Source organism: Lissotriton helveticus, chromosome 4_2 (assembly GCF_964261635.1).
Source record: "Lissotriton helveticus chromosome 4_2, aLisHel1.1, whole genome shotgun sequence".
In the NCBI taxonomy this organism is placed as follows: domain Eukaryota; kingdom Metazoa; phylum Chordata; class Amphibia; order Caudata; family Salamandridae; genus Lissotriton; species Lissotriton helveticus.
Window position 1 is genome coordinate 47,908,462 of NC_136064.1, and position 27,516 is coordinate 47,935,977.

Below are 27,516 nucleotides of genomic sequence, written 5' to 3' on the forward strand. Positions count from 1 at the left end.
TTGAGGCAATCATGGCCTGGGAACCCCCCAAGACACAGACTGAGGTCCGAGCTTTCCTGGGCCTCACAGGTTACTACCGTCGCTTTGTGAAGGGGTATGGCACTATTGTAGCGCCCCTCACAGAGCTCACCTCCAGGAAACAACCTCGACGGGTAGTTTGGACGAAGGCTTGTCAGCAAGCCTTTGAAAAGTTGAAGCAGGCAATGTGTGAAGCACCGGTCCTGAGGGCCTCCGACTTCTCCAAGGAGTTCATTGTCCAAACAGATGCATCAGAACATGGCATTGGGGCAGTGTTATCGCAACTAAATGAAGAGGGCCTGGATCAGCCTGTAGTCTTCTTATCCAGGAGACTGCTTCCCCGGGAACAGAAGTGGAGTGCAATTGAGAGGGAAGCTTTTGCGGTGGTGTGGGCTCTGAAGAAGCTGCGGCCATACCTCTTTGGCTCGCACTTCCTGGTTCAGACTGACCACCGCCCCCTTCGTTGGCTGATACAAATGAAGGGGGAAAATCCCAAGCTGTTGAGGTGGTCCATCTCCCTACAGGGAATGGACTTCCGGGTGGAACATCGGCCTGGAGTGGACCACGCCAATGCAGACGGTCTCTCCAGGTATTTCCGCCTTAGTGATGAGGACTCCCAAGGGGTTGGGTAGTTCTCCCCACTTTCAGCTGGGGGGGACGCGTGTTAGACCTGTCTGGATTTTTTGCGTAGTCCCTCCTAATTATTATTCATTTTGTCCCCTTTTTGCCCCTCATCCCCTTAATAATTTTTGTGTCTACTATTTTTTAGGTGTTGGTCAAGGGGATAGGTGTTCTTTTTCCCCTCATAATCTTTTACCTCAGGCCCAGAGGCCTGTTCTGACAGGGAAAGTTGGAACCACAAAATGGTGGCTACCAACTGCCCTAACTGCCAAACCTAGAACTTGTCCATAGACTAGTATAGGGCGTTCCAGAACCTTCTGGTCCATTCTGGACCACTGAGAGGGCAGCCTATATAAGGCGGAATGCTGGACAGCCATTTTGTCTGTCAGTGAGGAGCAGCTAGAGTGAAGGTTGAGGTCTGGCAGGGGTAGGATCCTGAAGGGTGGTTTCCTCTACAAGAGTAGCCCTCTGTCTAGGTTTCTTCCCCCCCCCCATTTCCTGTTGTCCTAGCCAAGTTAGCCCATCCTGCTGATCCTGGGCAGATAGGTGAAGGGGTTAATTCTGGTAGTTTTGGAAGCTGAGAAGAGCCCTGCCCTGGGAGCTGAATTAAGAGTTCCCCTGAGCCCCTAGTCTGTCCAGTAAGGAGGAATAGGGGGTTAGTGCTAAGAAAGTACATTTTGGCTTTATCCTGAAGAAGCCCCCCCCCCCTCCTCTTCGTTTTAGTGAAGAAAGGAAATATCTTCACTGAACAACTGTAATATTTCCTTACCCTGGACTAGTTCTGTGGCGTGTGGCAAGCCCTTCTGCCTGTTGGGTGGAAGGTGTGAGGTGAACTGGGAGCGGGACCTCTGAAACACCGATCGCGCTCTGTGCCAGCACCCCTCCGGGATCCACTGAGCCTGAAAAGCCTAGCGAGGCTTCCCTTTGAGAGCGGGACCCCGGGGGCGCCTACCGCGCTTTAGTCGCGGTGTCTGAAGTGTCCCAGCTGAAGGGAGAGTGTGAGCGCCTACGCGCATGCCCCGTCGGATGCGGATATCCCCGGAAGGAGGGGCAAAGAGGTGAGCAGGCCCAAGAGTAGTGTCCGTCTTTGGAGTGAGAGCAGTGAGAGGCGGAAACGGCAGGAGCGCTACCGCGCATGCCCGCCGGAGGAGTGTCTCCCAAGTGCAGCGCTGAGGAGAGGCGCCGGAGGCTTCTGCAGCTGGCCGAGTAATCGGCTCGCTTCCTCCTGCTCGAGCGCCGCGCTGAGGAGCCGGCCTGAGCAGGGAGGGGGAGTTACAAGGCCCGGCAGAGGTCTGGGGGTTTTGTGGTGTCTGCCCTGTTTAATTCCAGCGCAAGTGCAGCGCGGAGGAGTCGGCCTGAGGCGAGAGAGAGCCTCTTCAGCCTTGGTTCCCCGGGCCCTCGCGCCTGATAATCCTTGACCTCTGGCGCAGAGCTATCCTAACAACAGTCACAAGTAAGGAGTTAGCTACGTGGGGGATTGTCTTCCACAGGTTTAATTGGATGTAAATTGAGACTCTGACTCTGGGAGTACAGCGTCTATGAGGAATCCCTGACAGGGTTCTATATAAAGCTGACTTAAGTGGTGCTTAAACAATTTCTTTCTGAACAGGATTAGAAGAAGGACTGTAATGTAATCCCTGTAAAGGAAAATGTTGCTCTGATCTGTTTTGAGTGCTGATCTTGCCAAAATATAAAGTAATGCTGTGATAAGAGATGATATACAATAAGCAGAGTACAGTAAATGCCTAACTGAGCTAAAACAAGTGTCAGAGTTACCTACCAGTTTTGGTTAAGCGATCTGTCTATTTTATAAATGCTGGTTGTTCATATGGTTTAGAACTTAAAAGTATTCTTGCCAAAATCCAAACAAACTGAAATGTAATTTAATAGTGGACTCTGAAAGTAAAAATACAAAGATATTATTTTTATAAACCAGTACGTATTTTTACAACAAATTGGTGTAGTGTCCTTTTTAAGTGCTATTGCGTGAATTTACTGCTGGGTGGTCTGCAACCGTCACACTGTGCCTCTAGAATTGCATGCCTTACCCCTAGGCCAGGCTACCCTAGGTGACCTGGCATCTCAGGTTCTAACACGAATGCTTTGCTCTCATAACTTTAAGTAAATGATCATGATTAGGACATAATACCTTATCTCGCAGTTTTCGAAAGGCAAAGGCAAGAGAAGTTCCTTTAGCCTCCACATTATTAAAATGCTGTCTAAATGACAGTCCATCGTCAAATGTAATTCCCAAATACTTGTAGGATTTTACACAGTCTATTGTTAGACCATTAATAGTCAAATCCTTTACCCCTAATTTACCCTTTCCTATTAACATTATTTTTGTTTTTTGTTCGTTAATTGTTAAACCATTTTGGGTAACATATATGTTAAATGAATGTATTAGTCTTTTCAAGCCTATTATAGTATGACTGAGTAAAATAGTATCATCTGCATACTGTAAATATTTAATTTCTTTACCCATCACACTGGGTGAGTGCGAAATTACATTATTAAAATGGGCTGGGAGATCGGCCATAAATAAGTTAAAAAGGCAAGGGGCGAGCACACACCCCTGTTTCAAGCCGGCATTTGTATCAAGTCGACGGGTGGTGTGTCTGCCGTCGCCAATTTTAATCTGGACCCAAGTGTTGGAGTACAATAAATTAATCATTTTTAGAAGAGTTTTAGATATACCCCAATTAAGAAGCTTCTTCCAGAGAATATTCCTGGGAATGGAATTGTTAGACGGCGACCTGGATCAGCCTGTAGTCTTCTTATCCAGGAGACTGCTTCCCCGGGAACAGAAGTGGAGTGCAATTGAGAGGGAAGCTTTTGCGGTGGTGTGGGCTCTGAAGAAGCTGCGGCCATACCTCTTTGGCTTGCACTTCCTGGTTCAGACTGACCACCGCCCCCTTCGTTGGCTGATACAAATGAAGGGGGAAAATCCCAAGCTGTTGAGGTGGTCCATCTCCCTACAGGGAATGGACTTCCGGGTGGAACATCGGCCTGGAGTGGACCACGCCAATGCAGACGGTCTCTCCAGGTATTTCCGCCTTAGTGATGAGGACTCCCAAGGGGTTGGGTAGTTCTCCCCACTTTCAGCTGGGGGGGACGCGTGTTAGACCTGTCTGGATTTTTTGCGTAGTCCCTCCTAATTATTATTTATTTTGTCCCCTTTTTGCCCCTCATCCCCTTAATAATTTTTGTGTCTACTATTTTTTAGGTGTTGGTCAAGGGGATAGGTGTTCTTTTTCCCCTCATAATCTTTTACCTCAGGCCCAGAGGCCTGTTCTGACAGGGAAAGTTGGAACCACAAAATGGTGGCTATCAACTGCCCTAACTGCCAAACCTAGAACTTGTCCATAGACTAGTATAGGGCGTTCCAGAACCTTCTGGTCCATTCTGGACCACTGAGAGGGCAGCCTATATAAGGCGGAATGCTGGACAGCCATTTTGTCTGTCAGTGAGGAGCAGCTAGAGTGAAGGTTGAGGTCTGGCAGGGGTAGGATCCTGAAGGGTGGTTTCCTCTACAAGAGTAGCCCTCTGTCTAGGTTTCTTTTCCCCCCCCATTTCCTGTTGTCCTAGCCAAGTTAGCCCATCCTGCTGATCCTGGGCAGATAGGTGAAGGGGTTAATTCTGGTAGTTTTGGAAGCTGAGAAGAGCCCTGCCCTGGGAGCTGAATTAAGAGTTCCCCTGAGCCCCTAGTCTGTCCAGTAAGGAGGAATAGGGGGTTAGTGCTAAGAAAGTACATTTTGGCTTTATCCTGAAGAAGCCCCCCCCCCTCCTCTTCGTTTTAGTGAAGAAAGGAAATATCTTCACTGAACAACTGTAATATTTCCTTACCCTGGACTAGTTCTGTGGCGTGTGGCAAGCCCTTCTGCCTGTTGGGTGGAAGGTGTGAGGTGAACTGGGAGCGGGACCTCTGAAACACCGATCGCGCTCTGTGCCAGCACCCCTCCGGGATCCACTGAGCCTGAAAAGCCTAGCGAGGCTTCCCTTTGAGAGCGGGACCCCGGGGGCGCCTACCGCGCTTTAGTCGCGGTGTCTGAAGTGTCCCAGCTGAAGGGAGAGTGTGAGCGCCTACGCGCATGCCCCGTCGGATGCGGATATCCCCGGAAGGAGGGGCAAAGAGGTGAGCAGGCCCAAGAGTAGTGTCCGTCTTTGGAGTGAGAGCAGTGAGAGGCGGAAACGGCAGGAGCGCTACCGCGCATGCCCGCCGGAGGAGTGTCTCCCAAGTGCAGCGCTGAGGAGAGGCGCCGGAGGCTTCTGCAGCTGGCCGAGTAATCGGCTCGCTTCCTCCTGCTCGAGCGCCCCGCTGAGGAGCCGGCCTGAGCAGGGAGGGGGAGTTACAAGGCCCGGCAGAGGTCTGGGGGTTTTGTGGTGTCTGCCCTGATTAATTCCAGCGCAAGTGCAGCGCGGAGGAGTCGGCCTGAGGCGAGAGAGAGCCTCTTCAGCCTTGGTTCCCCGGGCCCTCGCGCCTGATAATCCTTGACCTCTGGCGCAGAGCTATCCTAACAACAGTCACAAGTAAGGAGTTAGCTACGTGGGGGATTGTCTTCCACAGGTTTAATTGGATGTAAATTGAGACTCTGACTCTGGGAGTACAGCGTCTATGAGGAATCCCTGACAGGGTTCTATATAAAGCTGACTTAAGTGGTGCTTAAACAATTTCTTTCTGAACAGGATTAGAAGAAGGACTGTAATGTAATCCCTGTAAAGGAAAATGTTGCTCTGATCTGTTTTGAGTGCTGATCTTGCCAAAATATAAAGTAATGCTGTGATAAGAGATGATATACAATAAGCAGAGTACAGTAAATGCCTAACTGAGCTAAAACAAGTGTCAGAGTTACCTACCAGTTTTGGTTAAGCGATCTGTCTATTTTATAAATGCTGGTTGTTCATATGGTTTAGAACTTAAAAGTATTCTTGCCAAAATCCAAACAAACTGAAATGTAATTTAATAGTGGACTCTGAAAGTAAAAATACAAAGATATTATTTTTATAAACCAGTACGTATTTTTACAACAAATTGGTGTAGTGTCCTTTTTAAGTGCTATTGCGTGAATTTACTGCTGGGTGGTCTGCAACCGTCACACTGTGCCTCTAGAATTGCATGCCTTACCCCTAGGCCAGGCTACCCTAGGTGACCTGGCATCTCAGGTTCTAACACGAATGCTTTGCTCTCATAACTTTAAGTAAATGATCATGATTAGGACATAATACCTTATCTCGCAGTTTTCGAAAGGCAAAGGCAAGAGAAGTTCCTTTAGCCTCCACATTATTAAAATGCTGTCTAAATGACAGTCCATCGTCAAATGTAATTCCCAAATACTTGTAGGATTTTACACAGTCTATTGTTAGACCATTAATAGTCAAATCCTTTACCCCTAATTTACCCTTTCCTATTAACATTATTTTTGTTTTTTGTTCGTTAATTGTTAAACCATTTTGGGTAACATATATGTTAAATGAATGTATTAGTCTTTTCAAGCCTATTATAGTATGACTGAGTAAAATAGTATCATCTGCATACTGTAAATATTTAATTTCTTTACCCATCACACTGGGTGAGTGCGAAATTACATTATTAAAATGGGCTGGGAGATCGGCCATAAATAAGTTAAAAAGGCAAGGGGCGAGCACACACCCCTGTTTCAAGCCGGCATTTGTATCAAGTCGACGGGTGGTGTGTCTGCCGTCGCCAATTTTAATCTGGACCCAAGTGTTGGAGTACAATAAATTAATCATTTTTAGAAGAGTTTTAGATATACCCCAATTAAGAAGCTTCTTCCAGAGAATATTCCTGGGAATGGAATTGTTAGACGGCGACCTGGAGGGTCGGCCGAGCACAAGGGGAGAGGCCTCCGGTGAGGGCCGTCCCCAGCGATCGTACAGACAAGTAACTTCCTCCCCCACAGATGGACACCACACGAAGATCAGATTAACACCTTTTATAGGCAGTTCTTGAAGTAAGGTAGTACGATACAATGAGATCAGGACACGATGATCCTCTCAATTCTAGTCTCTATTAGGGAAGGGGGTAGCGGGACAGTCTTGGTACCCGTAGGTACGGCGGTGGAACGGTGATAGCTCACAATCCTCGAGCTCGGTGTTCGGACGGGTCAGACCGCGGCAGCGCCAGCAGGTCCCGAAGAGGTCGTAGGTGGCAACGGGCCGCGGCAGCGCCAGCAGGTCCCAACGCGGATGAAGGTTACAACGGGCCGCGGCAGCGCCAGCAGGTCCCACGAGGATGAAGGGTTACAACGGGCCGCGGCAGCGCCAGCAGGTCCCACGAGGATGAAGGTTACAACGGGCCGCGGCAGCGCCAGCAGGTCCCACGAGGATGAAGGTTACAACGGGCCGCGGCAGCGCCAGCAGGTCCCACGAGGATGAAGGTTGCAGAAGGCCGTCAAGGATGAGTTCGTCGCGGTGTCTCTCGACTCCAGGATACAACTGCCTTCCTGTTCTGGGGCTGCCTCAGTTATAGGTCTGGCACTCTTTGATGTCCGGACCCTCGCTCTTGGAGGTCGGGAGGTCCGGGATGAGGGAGTCCAGACACCCAGCAGGGGGGTGGAGCCAGCGCCCGAGGAGGCTGGGGGTGATCGGCACCTGGCGGGAGAGAGCCATCGACACTTCTTACTCCCATTGACCTGCCAAGTGGTCCGTTCACCTCCTGGGTGGATGGTGGTGCCGGGATGTCGGGACCTGGCCAGGCCCGGGGTTGGGGTCGAGCTGAGGCCACGCGGCCTCGTGGCGCAGTGTCTAAGATGGCGGCTGGTCCGGGCAAGGGTGCTGACGGTGGCCCAGGCCAGGGACACCGGTATTCCCAGGAGCAGACGTCCCATGGGGGACGGGTTGGGGGTTGCTTCTGCGGGTAGTACCTGGAAGGCCGGTACCAGGGCCCTGTCATGCGGGGATGGAGCGAGCCCTTCATGGGGCCTGTCCAACAGGAATCAAAGGCGGCTTTTAGGTCGATAAAACATATGTACAATTTTTGTTTCCTAAATTTTGCTCTTTCGCCTAACAATGTTAATAAAATTAAATTTGTCAGAGTCGATTCACCCTTCCTAAAACCTGTTTGAAAAATGGGAATCAATTCTTCTCTTAGCGCCCAGGATTCCAACTCATCTAACAGACAACTTGCAAAAATTTTCGCCTCAACATATGTGAGGGTTAATAATCGATAATTTGCCAGGTTGTCCTGACGGCCATTTTTATAAATCGGCTGTATAATGCTTCCCCGCCATGAGTCCGGGATATGACTGGTTTTAAGAACCTCGTTAAAAAGGATCGTTAGTAACTCTGGCCAATTTATAAGTTTAGCTTTAAAAATACAATTCGGCAGGCAATTGGGGCCAGGAGCTCCATTAGACCTAATCTTAAGTAAGACTTTTTTAACTGTGTCCACTGACCAAGGCTCTAAATCATTCAAAGTTAAAGGGTCACTGACACTTGGGGGGTCCCACCAACCTACTGGCTCCAAAGAGGCACCAAATGCTAGTCCAGTTTTTGATTTCTTAAAAAAAACGTATCCAACTTGATTCATCTATATTGGCACTATTACTTCTAGAATGTCCGTTTTCTAAATTATTAATAATACCCCAGAACAGTCGTAAATTCCTAGATTTGCAAGCATAATGAAGTTTAGCCCAAGTCTCTTCGTAATATGATTGTTTAGCTCTCCAGATTTCCTTCTTATACCCCCTCTTTAGGTCTCTGATTTTAAGTGACAATAAGAAGTTGGTGGTCCCTTTTGCCTTTCTGTACTCTATCACTAGCCACTGGTCAATGACCTTTTGGACACCAATTGGGGGTCAGGACTCCCAGAAGTCATCAGTAAGATCCAGGGCAAATCTATTTCGAGCAGGTCAGCTGGGCACTGTAAAGACTTGAATATCTTGCAGCTTTTGTGTTCCTGCAGCTTAATAGGAGGCTTTTCAACTAGCCCTTGGAGCCCAGTCTTCAGCCCTGGGTGTGAGCGGGGAGCAGGTCCAGCCCCTAGGCATTTTCTACAGAGGTTCAACAGCAGATGTAGTCCACCACCTTCCACAAATTCATTGTTGTTTTGAAGAAGGTATTTGTGGGTGGTGAAAACTCCCTGATCAATAGGCAAAAGTTCCCAGGGGGCACCCTACCTACTTTGACATATATTCCTGTGAGCTTGGCCCTAAACAATAGCACAGTTTACTGCTCCGACAAAATACAACATGGAATAACAGGTGTTTCTAGAGAAAAGAGAAACTCCCCAACAAACCAGTTTTGGAACGTGTGTTTCCCTACTGGGATTTGAGCCAGTCTGACTACTTGGAGAATGGAAAGACAGACATGCCTGTGAGCAACATCTGCCTGTGACACGAGATGCTGATTTAAAGCTTGTGAAGCTGAGGTCACACCTCCCCCCCCACCAAAAGGCCCTTTTGTTCCCTTTCCTGAAAGCAATTAATACATCCTTGCAGAGAGCCTGGAGACTGCCAGGTCACAGTTGAGGATTAAGTCTGGCCTATAACGAAGAAAAAGCCAACGTTCTAAAAGTATGCACAAAATGTGATGGATGGAATGCTTGCACTAATCTCAGCCACTAGTAATTACTCAGGGCCATATCCCAGCCCATCATTACTATGCACAACATGTCACCTCGTTTTGGACCCAGCCATATGTAAATCAGTCTTGATCCTGCATTGGGATGTGATCCAAGAAATTACCAGGGCTGAGATTAATTCAAGAATTCCATCTATCACTTTATTGTATACTTCAGTGAGCCACCCTACATGGAACTTGTATGCCCAGGTGTGGTTTCCATGCACATTGTGCCACTAGAGCCAAGGTGACTGATGAATCCTAATAAAGGCATAACCAGTCTTGGTTGGCTTGTGTTTCTGCTAAGGGAAGACCTAGCCTCACAGCATGGGCTTGGCTGTTCCTATTGGAGCAGGATTAAGGCTGATTTACATAGTTTGGCAAAAACTGAGGTAGCATGGCATGCAGACAAACAATGGATTGGAATACAGCCCCAGTGACAGATATTAATTTAAGAATTGGATCCATCACTTTTTGTAATCTTTCTAAAATGACATTAAGGGGCATATTATCAAGACAGGCGATACAATTATCGCCGCTTTAGCGGCAGAAAACTGCCGCTAAAATGGCGATAATGGGCTTGATATTATGTTCTATGGAATTCCGATTGAAGCCCATGTTAGATGTCCTTCACATCTAAAATGGGCATCAATTGGAATTCCATAGAGCATATTATCAAGCCCATTATCGCCGTTTTAGCGGAATGTCTGCCGCAGTAAACGGGTTAATGGTTAAATTATAGACCCAGGGTACACAAGGTACCATATATTAGGGACTTATTGTTACGATAGATATACGAATCAGGCAAATTAGGGATTATCCTATTGTACACATTTTGGGGAACAGAGCACATGTAATGGGGTCTGCTTAGCAGAGTCCAAAAACCAGCAGCATCAGACCAAAATGGGGAGAGGCGGGGACATGCAAAATCTGGCCTTTCCCTACACTTGGTGTAAAGATTCTTTGCCAGTCCTTGCATGTGTGTGATCCAGTGCAGAAAACATCCAATGTATGAAAATGTTTGGAAAATATTTAGAGAAATTATAAAACTTCTCTAAATTAGAGCCTTCTTCAATGAGCTGTTATTTTTTATGTAAAGCCCTGTTTTGCTCTGGATGCTTGTGCTGATCACTCCAAGTTGCATCCAAGTACACCCATTGATGCATCGTTTCACAAAGCAGTGCAAACAGTACTTGCACTGAGAAAAATGCATCTTTCCAATGCAAAATACTTTTACACTGCAAAGCAAATACACGTGCAAGAGTTTCTGCTGCTTGCCCGACTTTATCCTGGTGCAAATTCCTAGTGAATCTGGGCTGAATTGTTGTGTTTGCGGTGCTAGTTTACACTGAAGAAGAATTTAGCACCATATTACATTCAGAAAACAGAAAGTGTATATTTTGTCTTGGTGGGCAACACATGCATCTTTTTAATATCTTTTAATTATGTGTTTATTTAATTTTTTTGAGTTTCATATAGCGTGAACTAGACACGAAGATATCAGGTATCAGAGAGCTTTACATGAGCACCAGTTTCGTTACAGATTGACACATTCGTTTTTGGTAGGCACGTGGAGATTACGTGATTTGTACAGAATCACAGGAAGTTGAGTAGTCGCCGCCGAGACCCGAACTCAGCTCCCCAGCCCCAAGGTCGACCGCTCCACCCACAAGGCTTCATCTTCTCCCCTGTATGAGTATGTAACATAGGCCTTTGAGTTTCTTCTTGACACAAGTCTGCCCCCTCGTTGTGTTCGGATGTCTCTTCATTTCATGGCAACTACCAGCAAAATAGTAAGTCCCTTTTTAGGTCTTGGCCACTATTGTTTACAATAATTGGATGGCGTTGCCTTCGATCTCAGTTGTATGTTGTCAGTTGTCTGTTCTTGATTCAACAGCCTCCCCCCCTATTCTTGGGTTTATCCTGCCAAAGACTATTTAGGTGTCACAGATTTGTGATAGGATGACTTGTATTCTTCCACTGCATACGTGAGGTGATTCTATTGTTAGCTGGTGTTCAGCACTCCATGGGAGGGATGTACGTTGTTACAACGCATGCTTTTACTATGCATGCCTTTACAACGCATGTTTTTCAACGCAAGTCGTTACAACGACTTGCGTTGGGTGGTGCTGGATAGTGAATAGTTTAATTTACTATTCCAACTCCAGTCCCCGTGGATAGTAGGGAAGGTGTTGGATAGTAAATTAAACTATTACCTATCCTAGAGCGCCCCCCAGCGCAATTCGTTGTAAGGACTTGCGTTGAAAAACCTGCGTTGTAAAGGCACTGCGTGGTAAAAGTTGCGTCGTAAAGGATGTTTCCCCCATGGGAGTGCATGTTTTAATGTGATCCCTTTTTGCTTCCCTTCCCCCTGCACGCTCATTTTTCACTTCCTGTGCTCCCTGATACTCCCTGCTCCACATCCCTTGTGGTCATGGATCACGACTCATGAGTGCCATCAATAGCCATTGTTAACCTTTGATTGAATATTTATTTTTTTGACTATGTAATATTTTTCTTTGCTGGTATGACCAGTTTAAAAATTGGGTTAGTGCCAGTAACTAAATTAAAGAAACAATGCTATCTCTAAGATAGTGGATTGTTAGTTGTGGTGAAAGGGGTCAACCACAAGTAATAATGTTACTATCTATGTTAGGTCCTGTAACATTTTCAGTAATTTAAACCTGAGCTCAACCCCTGGTAGCTTTGTAGCTATGGCACAGAGCAGGCAGGCTTAGCTTAAGAAAATGTGTAAACAGAGAATATTTTAATGAACGAAAGGACACACAAATGACAAAAATACAATAAGGGGAAACAGAGATATGAATTTATAATGTTTTGAATAAAAATTGAGCCAAGCATTATTAAGAGTCAACCAAGGTGCTATTTAAAGCTAACCGTAAAGGAATGCGGGTTAGACACAGAATCCAAGTTTGTCCTGGTCGTATCTTCAAAAACTTAGCACTTGATATAGAGTTCGGCGGACAGGTTACTCTGTCACAAACGTAAAGGATATCCCATCCACCGTATTACAAGTGCATTACATCCAATGACACTTGCAATAAGTTGGACCGGAAATCCATCACTTTTGTGATGGAGTAACCTGTCCGCCAAACTCTAAATCAGGGCCCTAGTCTCTGAAATAGAAGTCAAAAATCCAAAGCGGGGCAAGGCAGCAGATTGTGACGGGAAACAGCCTTTACTATGAAGTTTTTACTTCGCATACCATTTACCATGCATTTTTTACATCTGAAAGATTGTTGGCATCCAAGGGGCAGATATACAAGCCCCTTGCGCCACTTTTGCGTCACTTTTAACAAGGGATAAGTGACGCAAAAGTGGTGCAAGGGGCTTGTACTGCCCCCAAGTGTTTACAACACAAGACTTTACCACACATTTTAACAGTAGGTGGCAGTGCTGCACCTTATACTATTAAACAGGCAAACAATAATAATTGACAACAGTAAACTCTCAAAATAGAATATAGGGAGCTTAGGGGCACTGGGAGTTTTATAAATATGTAGAATTAGGTTTGAGAAATGTTGCCTCTGGGCTCCTTGAAACTGATTTTGTAGTAACTGTTCTGTCGGATATGGAACCTTCAGATTTTGACGGGAGTATCACTTTGCTTTTCCCCACTATAGAGAAGGTTACCTTTGAACTTGGTGAGAGAGATATGCACAGTCACATAACCCATATTTTCTGAACATGTGGAAGAGATATTTTAACAACAAAACGAGGGAGAGGGAACCATTGTCTGTGTCTGTAGGCAAAGGTGAGAGACGACTGTCAGTTAAGGTTTTTTGGCAAAACAAATGGAGTTTCTATCTAAAGGGAGTGGGGTGAGAATTGTTTTTTAGGAAAGTTGTATGTTTCACAGGAAAAGCATCTGTTTATAACCTCGGCAGGGGACAATGGTCACTGCATGTCAATACTCGGCTTCCACAGGACCCTCCCCAGTCCCTGCAGGTGAAATGCATTCTAACTGCTGGCAAAACGTTTCCCTCCTTCCCCACTTGGGCATTGAATGTGGGTAGCTAGGAATGAAAGATGCAGAGGAAACACGAAGAACTGATAGACCGGAGACCTCCAGAGTGCTACCAGTGACTGCAAATGAATAGTCCTTTTTGCTTTCAATAAATATTATAGAACCTATGCGCGTGAGCACCTCTTTTAAAAGAACATAGAGCACTTTGGAGCATGACAGACAACAGAGTAACAGAGAGTGCTGTATACAGGTAAGTTTAATTTACATTCTATAACAAATTTAGTACCTTTACAGCAAAGAGAGAGAAATGGTATGCGTGGTGAAGGTGTGCATGCTAGTTCTTGCGTGGTAAGTGTACTTGTGATGTTAACAGATGTTCAAGCGTGATAATGACATGCATGGTTTATTATGCGATGTAAAGACTTGCATGGTAAAAGCACGTGTGGTAATATCATACAACCGTTGTGGCTGAAAAGGGTTCCATTATATCAATTAGCCCTAAGGCAAAGCCCTGGTGAAGCCATCAGCTTTTGGCGTAAAAGCTCTGAGCAGAAGAAATTCAAAAGTTCTAACCCAAAGAAAGTCCCTCACTGGCCCAGTGAAGATGTCTACGTTTGCATTTAGTTACTTTTTTAGCTTGACTTCCTCCAGTAGGGCAAACCTACAAGCTGCATCCAAATAGGTTCCACGAGGCTGGATATGCCCTCCACAACATCCATCTGAAATGGATTTCCTGCTGCAAAAAAGCTCAGAGTGAGAACAACCTGAATCTTTGACCTTTGTCGGATTGACTAGGCAGGTTTGTCCTATAAACCATGAGGTTTGCTGTTCCTAGCAGAGGAAAAAAGAGGGGGAAAAGATCCTATAAGGAGCAAGGGCACTCACACACCCCAAGAGGTGTCATGCTTCATCATAGGGCAGCTCCTCATTGGGTCTGCACTGCAATGCCCAACGGACCCCTTAAGGGGCTCATTGCCAGAGATCTTTTGCCTGTGATCTTGGCAATTGATGAAGCGTGTGTGTGGGGGATGTGTGGTGTATATACAAAAGTGGGTAGAGTGTACAGAATGTATACACTTAACAATAACTATGGGAACCAGCTGAACCAACTTTAATTAGCGGGTTCTATGTCATGATTAAAATCCTATAGAACTTGCACAAGGAGATTTTAATTGTATTATCAAGTGTTTAAGTGGGGAAAACGGTCGACATGTTTCATGCCCTTAAGTGTCTTAGAGAATATGGCATTTCTTCAGGACCAAGAAACCCTGCTAGCAACTCAGTCTCCATCTGTTCAACCTGTATCTACTCACAATAATACTAACCAGGAAACTAACATGACCAACGACTCTCCCTTTGGGTCTACTACACGTACATTTAACAGTAAAATATACACCTATGCCCCAAATCAGAGATGTTCTGCTAACACAGTAATTCATTGTGATAAAACATCTCTTTAAAACCCACAACCGTCAAAAGTAGTAGAGTTTGACACCATTATATTACTCCCGCAATATAAATCGCGAGGCAGTATGGACATATTAAATAGACAAAATGCGTTACGGTTCTTACACTCTATGTAAATGTAAATATGGGATTCTTGTAAAGCGCACTGTTACTCTACCCGAGTGTCCTGGCGCTGTAGACCGCTGGGAAACCCGTCCTGGTTTTCCCTGTGAGATGGTCCCTTTCTGGGTATCTCCAGGGTGAAACCAGGCATCCCCGGCGTCTGTGGGGGGCCGTTTTAGAGATGAGGCAAGCTTAATGCCCAGAGTTGCCGAGTGTGTTCCCTGGTTAGAGTAGGCACTGAGGCAAGAATTATCGAGTCCATTGGCCCTGGTCCAAGACCCTGCCGCGTCGGGAATTGAACCCTGGTCCCGGGCCGTTCTCTGCTTACAGGTCTGCTGCCTCTAACCAGTGAGCCACACCACTCCACACTTCCGTCCCAACTTTAATTGACACTACATCATCAGACTTGTTGTCAATTGAATTCTTACCAAACAACAATAGCCTAAATTCAGAAGTTACCAGAACTAGATGGATAAATTCAAAGGTTGCAGGCAGAATCTTACAGGAAGAAGACCGATTCCAAAATTGGGGGATAATCATGAAACTAGTCCCAAAACCATTATATCCAACACCTTTCCTAAACAATGACATAAACAGCTCAAACTTGACGACACTCTCAGTACTGAAAGGAGCAAGGAGTAGAACTCCAGGCACAAAGATTGAGGCGAATCTGGCAATTGCAGAGTTACCAGCAGAGTCCCAACATACACTATCACAATCTTCAATTAACAACAATTGGTCAGGCATACAGCGTGTAATTACATCAGCGCGCACAAATTGACAAGAGTTGGCTGCAAAACATCCACCCCAAACTGAGGGTGACGGCCTTAAAATATTTGTCTGGAATATTAATGGCTTAGCTTCCAAAACAAGCGACCAGGAGTTTTTAAACTACCTGAAATCTTTTGATATAATCCTGCTCCAGGAGACTTGGGAAGATCAGTCCTTTGAACTGCAGGGCTACATCTCTCATCTACTTCCGGCAACAAAGGGGTTTGTTTTTGGCCGTCGTTCGGGCGGCTTATTGCTCTTAACCTCTATAACAGAAATAGGTAAGACCGATCTAAAGAACATTCAATTATCACCTCCAAGTTGCATTCAGGCCATAAAAATATCACTTAAGATTAACCAGTACCCACAGGAAGTAATAATAATAAACATCTATGTTCATCCAAAACAAAAGCTACAAGCAGCAAAGGAGTTGTCAACGGAGTTAAAAAGATTGATGGACGAGGAAGCAACAAGTCACATCATCCTTGCTAGAGATTTCAACATGCATCTCTTAGGAAACATTGAAGACGACGATCAAATCCAGGATCTATCTGCAGCGTGGGGTATTCTGACGCAAGCCCAACTCACAGTCACCAAGCCAGCGCGAAGTGCGAAATACCTGCTTCAGGAGTTGGAGTACTTGAATATGAGAGTCGTAAAGGACCGTTTTAAGGACGATACTCCACCAGCTGCTACATATTATTCAGCCATAGCATCGTCCCGCCTAGACTATATCTTCACAACCCTAACACTATACAATCATATAGCCACTTTTGAGATCGGCAATAATGACCTCAGTGACCATATGTCACAAGAAGTCTTAAAGAAATCTCAAGCCAGACACTGCTCATCAGTAAAACAATTGTACAAACCGAAACCAACAATCTCAAAAGAATAAGGTGTAATTCCACAAATATAGAGGACATAACATCCATCACCAAAGACCTGTACAAACAAGAGGGGGAACTGGCAGCGGAGCCTTTGGAATGCTGGGGCAATTTTGTCAAGTCATTTGGAGAAATATTTTTAAGCAAACAAGATTTGAAACGGAGGAATGTTTTTTATATTCCTAGCAAAATGGAAAAAAGTCCAGTATCCACAAAATTGAAGCAGTTCATAAATCACACACTAAAACAACTCTGCAAATTTACAAACAATTTGTTACTGCAAAGTTCCCTCCGCGAAGATAAAAAATCATTAAATAAGAGGAGATGGGAAACTAGAAGAGCAAAGTACAACGAAACATGGGTGAAACTTCTCCATGATGCAAAACAGAAAAACAGTGCCAAATTTTGTCAAACAGTCAATAAATTACAGAGACCCAACCATCTTGGCATCAACTCTAACATCATAGAAGCGGTCTGGAATGAATATCTATTTAATAACTTCAATGACTCAAACCAAAAATTAGACACTGTTTCCATCTATCAAGGCAACACTAGTATAATCAAACCAAAGAAAGAAGCAACAACTCATCATTGCTCCAGCAAAGAAAACATTAGCAACTCTTGGCCGATGCAGCGGGAGAAGGACTTCTAAGACCAAAACTGCCTACCCATCGAAGCAAAAGAGCAGAACAGCCCTGCTGTACTGGTCATAAAAAAGCAAATAGCTAAAGGCAGAGGGGCGGGAGCTCTCGGCCCCAACGGCATTCCACCAATGCTGTTCAAACAAGATCCTGACTTCTGGAGCAACGCACTGGTACCATGCTTTAAGAACTCCCACACTTCCAGAATCATGGAGAGGCTCCATTATCATCCCAATATATAAGCAAGGCGAGAGGTCTATTCCAAATAATTACCGGCTGATAGCCCTTATAGGCACTTTGGCTAAATATTACACAGGGATTATCTTGAAAGAATTAACCTAATGGGCCTCAGAGAATAAAATTATCCCTGCAACACAAACAGGATTCTGTCAAGGCCAAGGAACAACAACTAACATCATGGCCTTAACCATGCTCATGGACGCTGCAAAAGAGGGCAAATACCCCCTGTATCTCTGCTTTATAGATTACACAGCAGCGTTCGACCACGTTGATCGCTCAACGCTCTGGCATAAGCTTGCCAGCTGGGGGATACCAACTTCTCTTTTAGATCAACTTAGGTACCTGTATATCAACATGTGGATTAGAATAAAACTAGGTGGCGGAACGCACCTCTCAAGCAGAATTCCCACAACTAAGGGTCTAAAACAGGGGTGCGTCCTAGCCCCACTGCTGTTTAACCTCCTCCTAGCAGACTTACCGGGGGAACTGGACAGCTGTTCATCTCATGCCCTGAAGTTAGGAGGTATGACACTGACAAACTTGTTATACGATGATGATCTAGTCCTGATCAGTCGGACCCCAATTGGTCTTCAACATCTTCGGGACGTGGTTAGCAATTTTTCTAAACGGAATGCCTTAAAAATAAACCTTACTAAAACCAAAGTTATGGCAGTAAACTACCATAAGATGGGAAACTCTTACATCAGGTAACAAGCTACAAGTATCTGGGGATACTTTTAGATCAAAACAATTCCTTCAAGCCACAGCTGGAATTCTTGCGAAGGAAGGGTGCTATGACCTATTTGGCCCTTAAACCCTTGAAGAAAATTAGTCAAATTGCAGCCTATGATCACTTACACTAGTGAGTCAATGAGATGAAGAGATGCAGCAATCGTAAAAGGCATAATAGCAATCTCTTACCGAGCAATATTTCAGCTCCCAAAATATGTTTCCCCGGTCCAAATACGGTTGGAATTTGGACTGCAAAACCAAGAGGCAGAGAGAATGGGAGCCTATGCAAAATGCTGGCATAAAATCAGAGCTGCAGAAAATGGTACCCTAAAAAAACATCTCTTGGAAGAACTAACGTGAACGGGGAAATCACCAGCGAACAAATACCTTCTGGATTCCATCAAAGCTCTAGGTCTGACAGACCTTTGGAAAACTTCAACGACTCACTGTGTATTCAAAAAACTAGTCACAAAGTCAACAAGAATTAAATCTATTGTAGAGAACAAGGAAGCACTGTCAAAATGGGCCCATGGATGGGTTGTGCTCAACAACTACGAAGCTGGTAAACCTCAACCTTACCTAAGCGCAGGAATAAAGATAACAACTAAAGAAATATTTCTGAAGCTTAGTTTGGGAGTTGGCTCAATCAGCCCATTTTTACCACCTTGGGCACATAGAGGAGGAGACAAGCAATGCAGGCTATGTGTTGTGGAGTCGAGAACCTCATTCACATCATCTGTATCTTCAACAAGTTAAAAGACAACTTTACTATAACCATCCTTTAACCAACATGGTATCAGGTCCTGCAGACAGGCGGTAATCCTGTGCTTCAATCCAACCCTAGCACAGTTGAACTGCCGCCTTACAAAATTCCTTGATCTCACTGAACAGAGACTAAAAAAAGTATCTCTACTGGCCTTGTACAATCACCGTATGATAGTCCTCGGAACTAATCTAGTCAGCTTAGAAAGTTACCCTCAATAACTTAGGCAGAACATCAGGACCACTTCCCCAGTGACATCTTGAAGCTGGTTTTTCTGCCTCGAACAATTTCAGTGGCGAGGGAACCCCAAGGAGAAGCAATGAATCTGAATAACATATCCTATGTGAGATAGACATTTTAACCTGACTAAAACAGTAACCATATTTTATACGGCTTTATGTAAGATACAGTCTGGATTGTTTTAAAACTAGTTAATCTCTTTGTAATAGTTAACCATTTCAAAGCTGGTCACACTTTTGTAACAGTGGATTGTTGTTTTTAAAGATTATTTGATGTATGCAACAGTTTTAATTAATCACGCATAATAATAAATGACTTACTTACTTACTTACTCATAGGGGAGTGGTTCACATCTGTGTGTAAGAATTGATAACCATATCCTCACCAAATTCACCAACTGCAAGAAAGTTCCTCTTGAGTAGGGACCTAAACAGAAAATGGGGAAAAACAGGGTGGGGGCGAGTAAAAACAAGTATGGTATACAAGATATATTAAAAAATCAACGTAGTTCCCTATCAGCAGTGAATGATTTAGAAGGTAAAACAACTCACAATCCTCTCAATCAAGCTATAAACACAGTACATGGGTCAATGGCGTTCAGATAGTAATAAAAATATAAATACACCCTGACATGGGTGTGCATGTTAATCAGTAATTCCTCATAAGGGGTAGGTGTATCGCAGGTCTAGTATCACCAAGTCACCACCCGAGAGAGGTATGATATGCAAAGGATTGTCTTAAAACCCCACCTGCTATCATAACTGCAACTAATCTTCTGAAGCAGGCTGTACCCGCAGTGCTTGATACATAGTCACCTGGGTGAGATAAGTGGGTGAGATACATCCTTATGCCGATTAGGAAACCCACCAGAGTTAATGTGCATAGTGAACAGATATAGTCTCAAAGGAGTTAGGTGGTGTGCTTCCTGGCAACACACTTGCACACCCACTGTAAGTGGCTCAGCCCTTAATTGTGCCCTCTGTCAAGTTGACGGTGGACAGTGCTAAGGGGTGCCTCAAATGGACTCTCATGTAATCAGATTGACTTAACTTAGGGGGAGCCTCACCATTACAGAGTTACTTACAAGGCATGTAGGGGGAATGAGCCAAAGGCTCCAGAATTACGGGATGCTCAATTGCCTTGCGTCCGACTCCTATGGATCAAAAGGAGAACATGCTGTTGGTATGTTATTTTTTAGTAATTTATAAAGTGCACGTCTACTCTGCAGAGTGTCCCGGTGCTAGGCATAGGAGGAATCAGACAGGCGGTGGGATTTGATGTTAAAAAGGCAGGTTTTGAGCTTTTCCTCTTGAACATATCGAGGCTGTGTACATGTCAAAGAACTAGTGGAAGTCTATTCCAGAAGAAAGATCCTAGATAGGAAATGGATCTTCCACCCATTCTGAGGCGACCAATGCGGGGCATTCTTTGAGAGGAACGGTGATGAAGAGCAGAGGGTACGAGTAGGGACGTTTGTACCAATTCTCTTCTTGAGATATGATGTCCTTGTCCCATGCAATGCCTTATGCATGAGGACTATGGCCTTACAAACCACCCTCTTTTTCACCGGTTTAGGGCCCTTAGGTGAGGGGTCATGTGGGACCTGGGAGGAGGTCTGAGCAGCAGTCTTGCTGCGGAGTTCTGAAATACCAGTAGTCTGTTAAGGAGATAGTTGGGCAGGCAGAGGAACCGAGCATTTCCATAGTCTAATCCTGCACTACCTTTCTGCCAGCAGACTCAGATAGTAGCAGAAGAAAGTTTTTCAGCATGCAAAGCATGCTGTAACAAGACCCAGCAAGTGATTGAATATGCTGGAAGGAAGGAGAGGGTTCTATTTATTTTGATTCTGAGATTCTTGATGCTATTTTGTGGAAGGCCAGGGTGCTGTGCTGCAGGTTGTTCAGCCTACAGGCTTCCATGAAGTTGTGGGGGACATCTCTGAAGGTCATGATCTCTGTTTTGTCTGGGTTGCATCATGGATGGTGTAAATCCAAGCACTGAAACACCATGGTGAGACAACATGAAATCAACTTCCCATCTAAGTCCAAGCCTTTCTCGCTTGCAAACAGAATCTGTGTGTCATCTGCGAATGAGATTACTTTTGCACCAAGAAACTCCGCGAGAACAGCAAGAGGTATCAAATATACATTGAACAGATTGGGACTGAGGGGCGAACCCTGCAAAACACCCACAGACAGGGGTCGGGCTTGTGCTGTTTACAGCGGCAGCCAGACTTCCTGAGTCCGTCTGTCCAGAAATGAGGCTAACCAGTTAAAGGCCAAGTGTCTGATCCCTCTCTCGAGAAGGCGCTCGAGAAGCTTAAGGTGGGGCATGGTGTCAAATGCCAATGTGAGGTCGATCAGTATCAACATGGCTTTATCACCCCTGTCAAGGGTGCTCCGGACATGCTCTACATCTTCGAGGAGCGTGGTCTCCATGCTAAAATGGGGGCAGAAACCAGACTGAGTAGGGTGGAGTATTCCATTGTCTTCCATATAACTGGAGAGTTGGTGGTTGACTTCTTTCTACAGAATTTTAGAGAAAGCGGGGAGAAGGGAGACAGGTTTATAATTCACTGTTTACTTGGGGTCTGCTGCAGGTTTTTTAGTGTAGGTAAAACTTGGCCTTTTTCCACATAGAAGGAACCTCCCCTGTTGTCAACAAGAAATTGAATATGTGGTTCACAGTGGAATTGATAGCCTGTGCCACCATATCTAGCACCATAAAAGGGCAGGGGTAGAGGGGGGAGCCAGATGTTAGGCTCTTTAAAGCTGCAAGAGACTTAGCGGGGGAGGTGGGAAAGAATACAAATAAAGGTAGCATATTTTAGGGAGCTGCATGGCTAAAGGTGAGGAAAGATGCAGGAAAAGACTCGAGCATATACTCACATTCGTCGGGTACGCAATTCGTGACTGACATTTCCTCTGTGGATTCCAGCCCGGAGTGAAGTCCCGAAGGTGTTTGGTGAGTAAAAATGGCATGTAGGGTAAACGTACCGGGTCAAAGTGCAGTGAAATGCTAGAACGCGACTATGCATTGGTGCTGGCTCAATGGGCTATTGGGCGGGCGCCAAGATGGAAAGGGCAAAACCCAGGGTTGGTCTGGGGAACCATCATAGTGTATAAAAACAAAATAGAAATTACACCCTGGTGAATCAGGGGTCCATGACTTAGGATGTATTTATTGATCAGTTTATCATGCCAAAAGAAGGGGGAAACCATAACTGAAATAATGGTGGCATTGCCCAAGATTAGGAAGGCACCACAAACAAGGGGAGGTACAGAACTGAGGTGTCAGGGTGGCAATACTAGTTAGACCTAAATCGCCAACCTAGGTGGGGAATCTGCTGATCGTGTTGGAAAATAGCTGGGTTTACGGCCATTGTTGTTACCATCATGATGTTTGCCCTGATATAAAGTGTTGCCACAAGCAGGATGGCAGATGCTTGTAGGTGAAAGAATGGTGATTCACAGTTTGATCTAACTCCGGGGTATGTCATTCTTAAGGCCTATAAAATTTGTCTAGAGGCTGAAAATCCATCATTGTTCCCTGCATAACAAATCGGGTTTGTTTATATGTATGTGGGCTTCTAAGACTTTCCAATTCAGACCATCTGGTGAATGGCCCGTCTCTCTGTAGTGGGAGCTCATTTTAGCAGTCTCCTTCCTACATCTGTCCTTTTTGTCTTACACAGTTCTGGTAGTATTCCAAAGAGTATGCCCAGTGATGCCACATTTATGTCTGGCACTAGACTGTGGGTGGGATTGGCTCCTGGCTTCTCACTAACCAATAAGGAAAAGGTTCCTGCAATAACCCTACACACTTTTGAAGCAGTTCCTGTATGCCCTATTGCAGGCAATTATAAAGTGGCACTCTCAACCTAAAACCAAGATGGAAGAATATTTTGTTCCCTGTCCAGAGTTCCTGTACCCACCCAAGTGAAAGTAACAACAACTTCCTCTGTGGTCACTTATAACCAGTTCTGGAGCCAGCTCCTCTCCCTCTGGGATTAATGCCTGCGTGAATAGGTGAACAAAAGGGAACGCAGCCCAGGTATAAGCTAACATTTGCCTTTTAAAGAGTTTTCCTCTTTGATGTGAATTCACTTCCTGGGCACAGCCCTTATAGCCTCCTGGCACCAGAGGAATAGAACACCTCCCCAAACCCAAGGTCTGGGCCCCAGCTCTAGGTGACAGTTTGTACCTCATCAAGGAGCCTATATTGCTCCTGGGTGACAGTTGGAGGCTTATGCAGTTTGGCTTCCAGAGCCTTTATGCTGGGAAAAGGTGGCTTACTAAAAGTTGTTTCTCTAATATCTTTACTACAAATCCAACTTTACCAGTAAATTGGGCTTGTGATAAATATTTTATAAATTCCTAGTATGAACTTTGTAACTGTTTATTAGGTCGAGATAATGGTGCTGAATTTAATATTGCATCCCAATGCTTTCCTAAGTGAAACCTTTTAACTGTAAGGACAAGTTTAACATTAAATGTTTACATGTCCTACTTTTAAATATCATGCATGTGGCCATATGGACATTAGGGCTTACTTAAGTGTGACTTATTAATATTTAAAAGGAGGGTTTAAGCCTGTAAAAAGGGATATTGTGACAGGTAAAACATGCAGTTTTAAAACTTTATAGACAGGCTATAATAGTAGGTCTGCAGTCATGCGTCACACTGTCACTTTAGTGGTGCACCATGTGTGGTGCAGTCAACTAGTGACATTTAACTTACAGGGCCTGGGTACACTTTGTACCATATGATTTGGACCTAAAGGTAAGTTAAATATGATAATTAGGAGTATAGTTAATTTTAAAAAGTTTTAGAGGTCTGAGCACATGCCGGTGGGTTTGGTTAGCAGAACCTTGTGCACCGAGTAGAAAAACAAGCAGTATCAGTCCCAAAAAATTGAGGTCATCATGGAAAAAGAGGCATTTCCTGCATTATCCAACCACACATTTTCTTAATATATATAATACCCAAAGTTATCACACATGATAATGTATGATTCAATCCATATGTGCCCTGTTCTTTTGACTCAGTCTATTATCTAACAATGCAACAGCTAGATGTTAACTTCACAATTGTATATGTTTTTTTAATCCAACCATGCAGCAAGTATTTTGGTGAATCACAAAATAACATTGATTGACAAAATGCATAAAATGAAATAAAGTTATAAATATTTTACTTTAAATGGACTCATTTATGGGTTATGGATATAGACCCATTTCTTTTTCAAAAATACGGACTAACCACAAAAAACTGAAGGCAGCTAAAGTAGCTGAGGTGAACAACAAAAGCCATTTAGGAGCCTAAATTCCATTTCCTGATTCGAAATTTCTGTATACGTAATTTAAAAACACAATGTGCACTATTGGTATAGGCGAGCCACATACTGGATTTTCTTCTGGCATAAGTTTAGGGTTTACGATGGAAATTGAAAGGTTTTAGAAGGGGCGGCAGTTGATAATGACCATCTTTTGCAAGATATGCTTCTTGATTTTGATAGGACTAAACACTTATGTTAAAAATTGGTACACACCTGATTGGCATGCTTAATTTACCTGTACGCCCCTATTGTACCAAGGCCCAGTAAATTAAGTACTACTTGGGGGCTGCAGCACTCATTGTGCCTAGTTCCAGTTTAAACTGCAATTTTGACCTGGCAAAACAAATCCTTTGCCAGGCATAAACCTTACTTTTTATACTTATAAGTCACCCTTAAAGGAAGTGATAAATGCCAATAGGGTACGGTGCAGGGTAGTTAAAAAGTAGGACACACAAATGTAATGTTTTATGTGTTCTGGCAGCAAAGAGAACACAAGTAAGTTTTCACTGTGACAAGGCCGGCTCTCTCTAAAGCTAACACTGGTTAATGCTATTACAATTATTGTGTGCTAAGCTTAGTTTGGAAGCAGCTACAAAAATGCTTCAAAGACCCATTTTTATAGTAATTTAAAATCCAACTGAACAGTCAAGTTTTATTTTAATTTGCTATTTTGGAAATGATACTTGAGAAGGTTGTCATATTTCTCCCTAAAACTAAAATAGTTTCCTGCAAGTGTCCACATGTCACCTGACCCCTGATAGAGCCACTGTGGTGAGATGTGTATTGCTTCCAGAAAATGGACAAAGGCCTTTAGGTGTGGGGTTGGGGATTCCTCCCTTGGCAGTGCCCAGCCCCTTCCTTAGCTTCAACGGTTACCTTCCTTGTCACTGGCAGTTGAAGCTCATACCTAGGACTGCCTCCCCTTTGTCTCTCTAGTTCCATTAGCAACACACCCAGTAGGAGTAGAGGAACTAACAAGAACTGGTTTGGGGCGGGGGTGTTAGATCTGGCATCCTTGGCTTGGTTTTACCCCTATCCATTTGTCTTCAACCCTCATGCTTTGCTGACTTCATTTTTACTGGCTTTAGGACTATGCACAATTTACCACTGCTATCACAGCTAAAGTGCTTGTGCTCTCTCCCTAAAACATGGTAGAATTGGTTTCTACCAAGTTGACATATTTCATTTACTTGTAAGTCCCTAGTAATGTAGCATTACATGTGCCCACGGCCTGTATAATAAATGCTACCAGTGGGCCTGCAGGAGTGTTTGGGACACATACTTAAGTAGCACATTAAAAATGCTTCAGGTATGCCATTGCGGCCTGTGAATTTGAATTTGAATTTAAAATATTTATTAAGCGCAGCATTCACCAACGGTTTCTTGGCGCTATAGAGGGCAAGGTACCAACGAGGGAGGGTGAGCTTCATGCCAAGGGCTGGTGGGCCAAAGAATAATAAAAACATATCACACTGGAAAGGCCTGTTTAAAAAGAAAAGTTTTAAGGTCTTTCCGAAAAGGGAGATAGTGTGTTGCCAGTCTTAGGTGGTCCGGTAGAGAGTTCCAAAAGGTGGGTGCCAGCGTGGAAAAGGTCGACCCACCCCGCCTCTTGCGTTTAAAACGGGGGACCACCAACAAGGACTGGGAAGACGAGCGAAGCTCTCGGATGGGGATGTACTCCCTAAGCATAGAAGAAATAAAGGCGGGTGCCGAGCCCTGCCGTGAGTGAAAGACCATACAACCCAACTTAAACAAGGCTCTCTCTTTGACTGGCAACCAGTGAAGTGCTTTAAGAATGGGGGTGCAGTGATGCGAACGAGAGAGACCATGAATAAGTCGGGCTGCCTGGTTTTGGACCAATTGAAGTTTCCGTAGGCTGTACGCAGGAATGCCATTGTATAAGGCATTTGCGTAGTCCAGCCGGGAGATAACAAGAGCGGACATAATCAGTTTAAGTGCCAAAGGGGAGAAGAAACGAGAAACAGTGCGAATTGTGCAGAGAGTGAGAAAGAAAGAAGAGACGACATGACTAACCTGAGAGTGAAGAGTGAGTTGATTATTGAGTTTGACACCTAATGTCTTGACTGAGGCAGACGGAGTAGGAGGGGACCCAAAGGATGAAGGCCAAAATAAAGAATTCCAGGGACTGGAGCAACCACCCGTGAGGACCAACTCGGTCTTGTCCGGGTTCAGCTTAAGGTGGTTGTGGTTCATCCAGTCCCTGATAAAAACCATAACTGACTGGAAATTAGAAATAGAATGAGGAGAAGAAGAGAGATTAAAGATAAGCTGGAGGTCATCCGCATAATTAAAAACGGTGACCTCCAGCTGTTGAAGAGCAAAAATCAAAGGACAGATATAGAGATTAAACAAGAGGGGGGAAAGAGAGGAGCCCTGAGGGACACCACAAGTGACAGGTAATGAGGTAGCCGAAAAATCTCCCAGCCGAACCGCCTGGGTGCGGTCCCTTAAGAAGGAGGAGAGCCAGACCAAGGCCGAGCCCCCGATTGCCGCCGCTCCGACACGGAACAATAAGATGGAATGGTCCACCGTGTCGAAGGCGGCGGAAAGATCGAGGAGCACAAGGGCCTGATGGTGGTTTTGGTCAGCTCCCTCCCTAAGGTTGTTAAGGACCGACACCACAACGGACTCTGTGGAATGTCTAGGTCGAAAGCCAGCTTGTCGGGGCGCTAAGCCGCCATTATCCTCAATGAAGGAGCTGAAAACCATTGTTACATGCCGCTCCAGCACCTTGCCCAAATAGGGCAGCAGCGAGATTGGACGGTAACTGGCCGGAGCGGATGGGTCAGCCCCCGTTTTCTTGAGGATTGGTACTATAGTGGCGGATTTTAGGGAAGGAGTCACCACCCCTTGTGTCAGAGAATTATTAAGAAAGGTAAGGGGGGGCAAGGGACAGGCTGTGTAAATGTGTTTGAGGATGCGGGCTGGACAAACATCCATCGGAGAGCCCGATTTAACTTTAGGGAGGATAGCCAGAAACGCATCCTCAGTGAGCGGAGGAATAGAAATGAGGGAAGACCGAGCAGTAGGGGGGGAAGGATCAACAAAGGCTAAAGAGGGAGGAGGAATATTTAGTTTAATGTTGGTTATTTTGTCCAAAGAATACAA

The 27,516-nt window shown here is 44.9% G+C and overlaps 1 long non-coding RNA gene across 2 annotated transcripts in view; it reads right to left on the reverse strand.

The window, feature by feature from the left end:
- LOC144752031 (uncharacterized) overlaps positions 1 to 27,516 on the reverse strand; it is a 265,702-nt gene that overhangs the window by 27,019 nt on the left and 211,167 nt on the right. Inside the window, exon 3 of one of the 2 annotated variants that reach the window (XR_013594007.1) lies at positions 19,383 to 19,476. This is a non-coding gene — a long non-coding RNA (uncharacterized LOC144752031). Of the gene's footprint in view, positions 1 to 19,378; positions 19,477 to 27,516 lie in introns of both variants that reach the window. The other variant, XR_013594008.1, reaches the window with a different exon arrangement.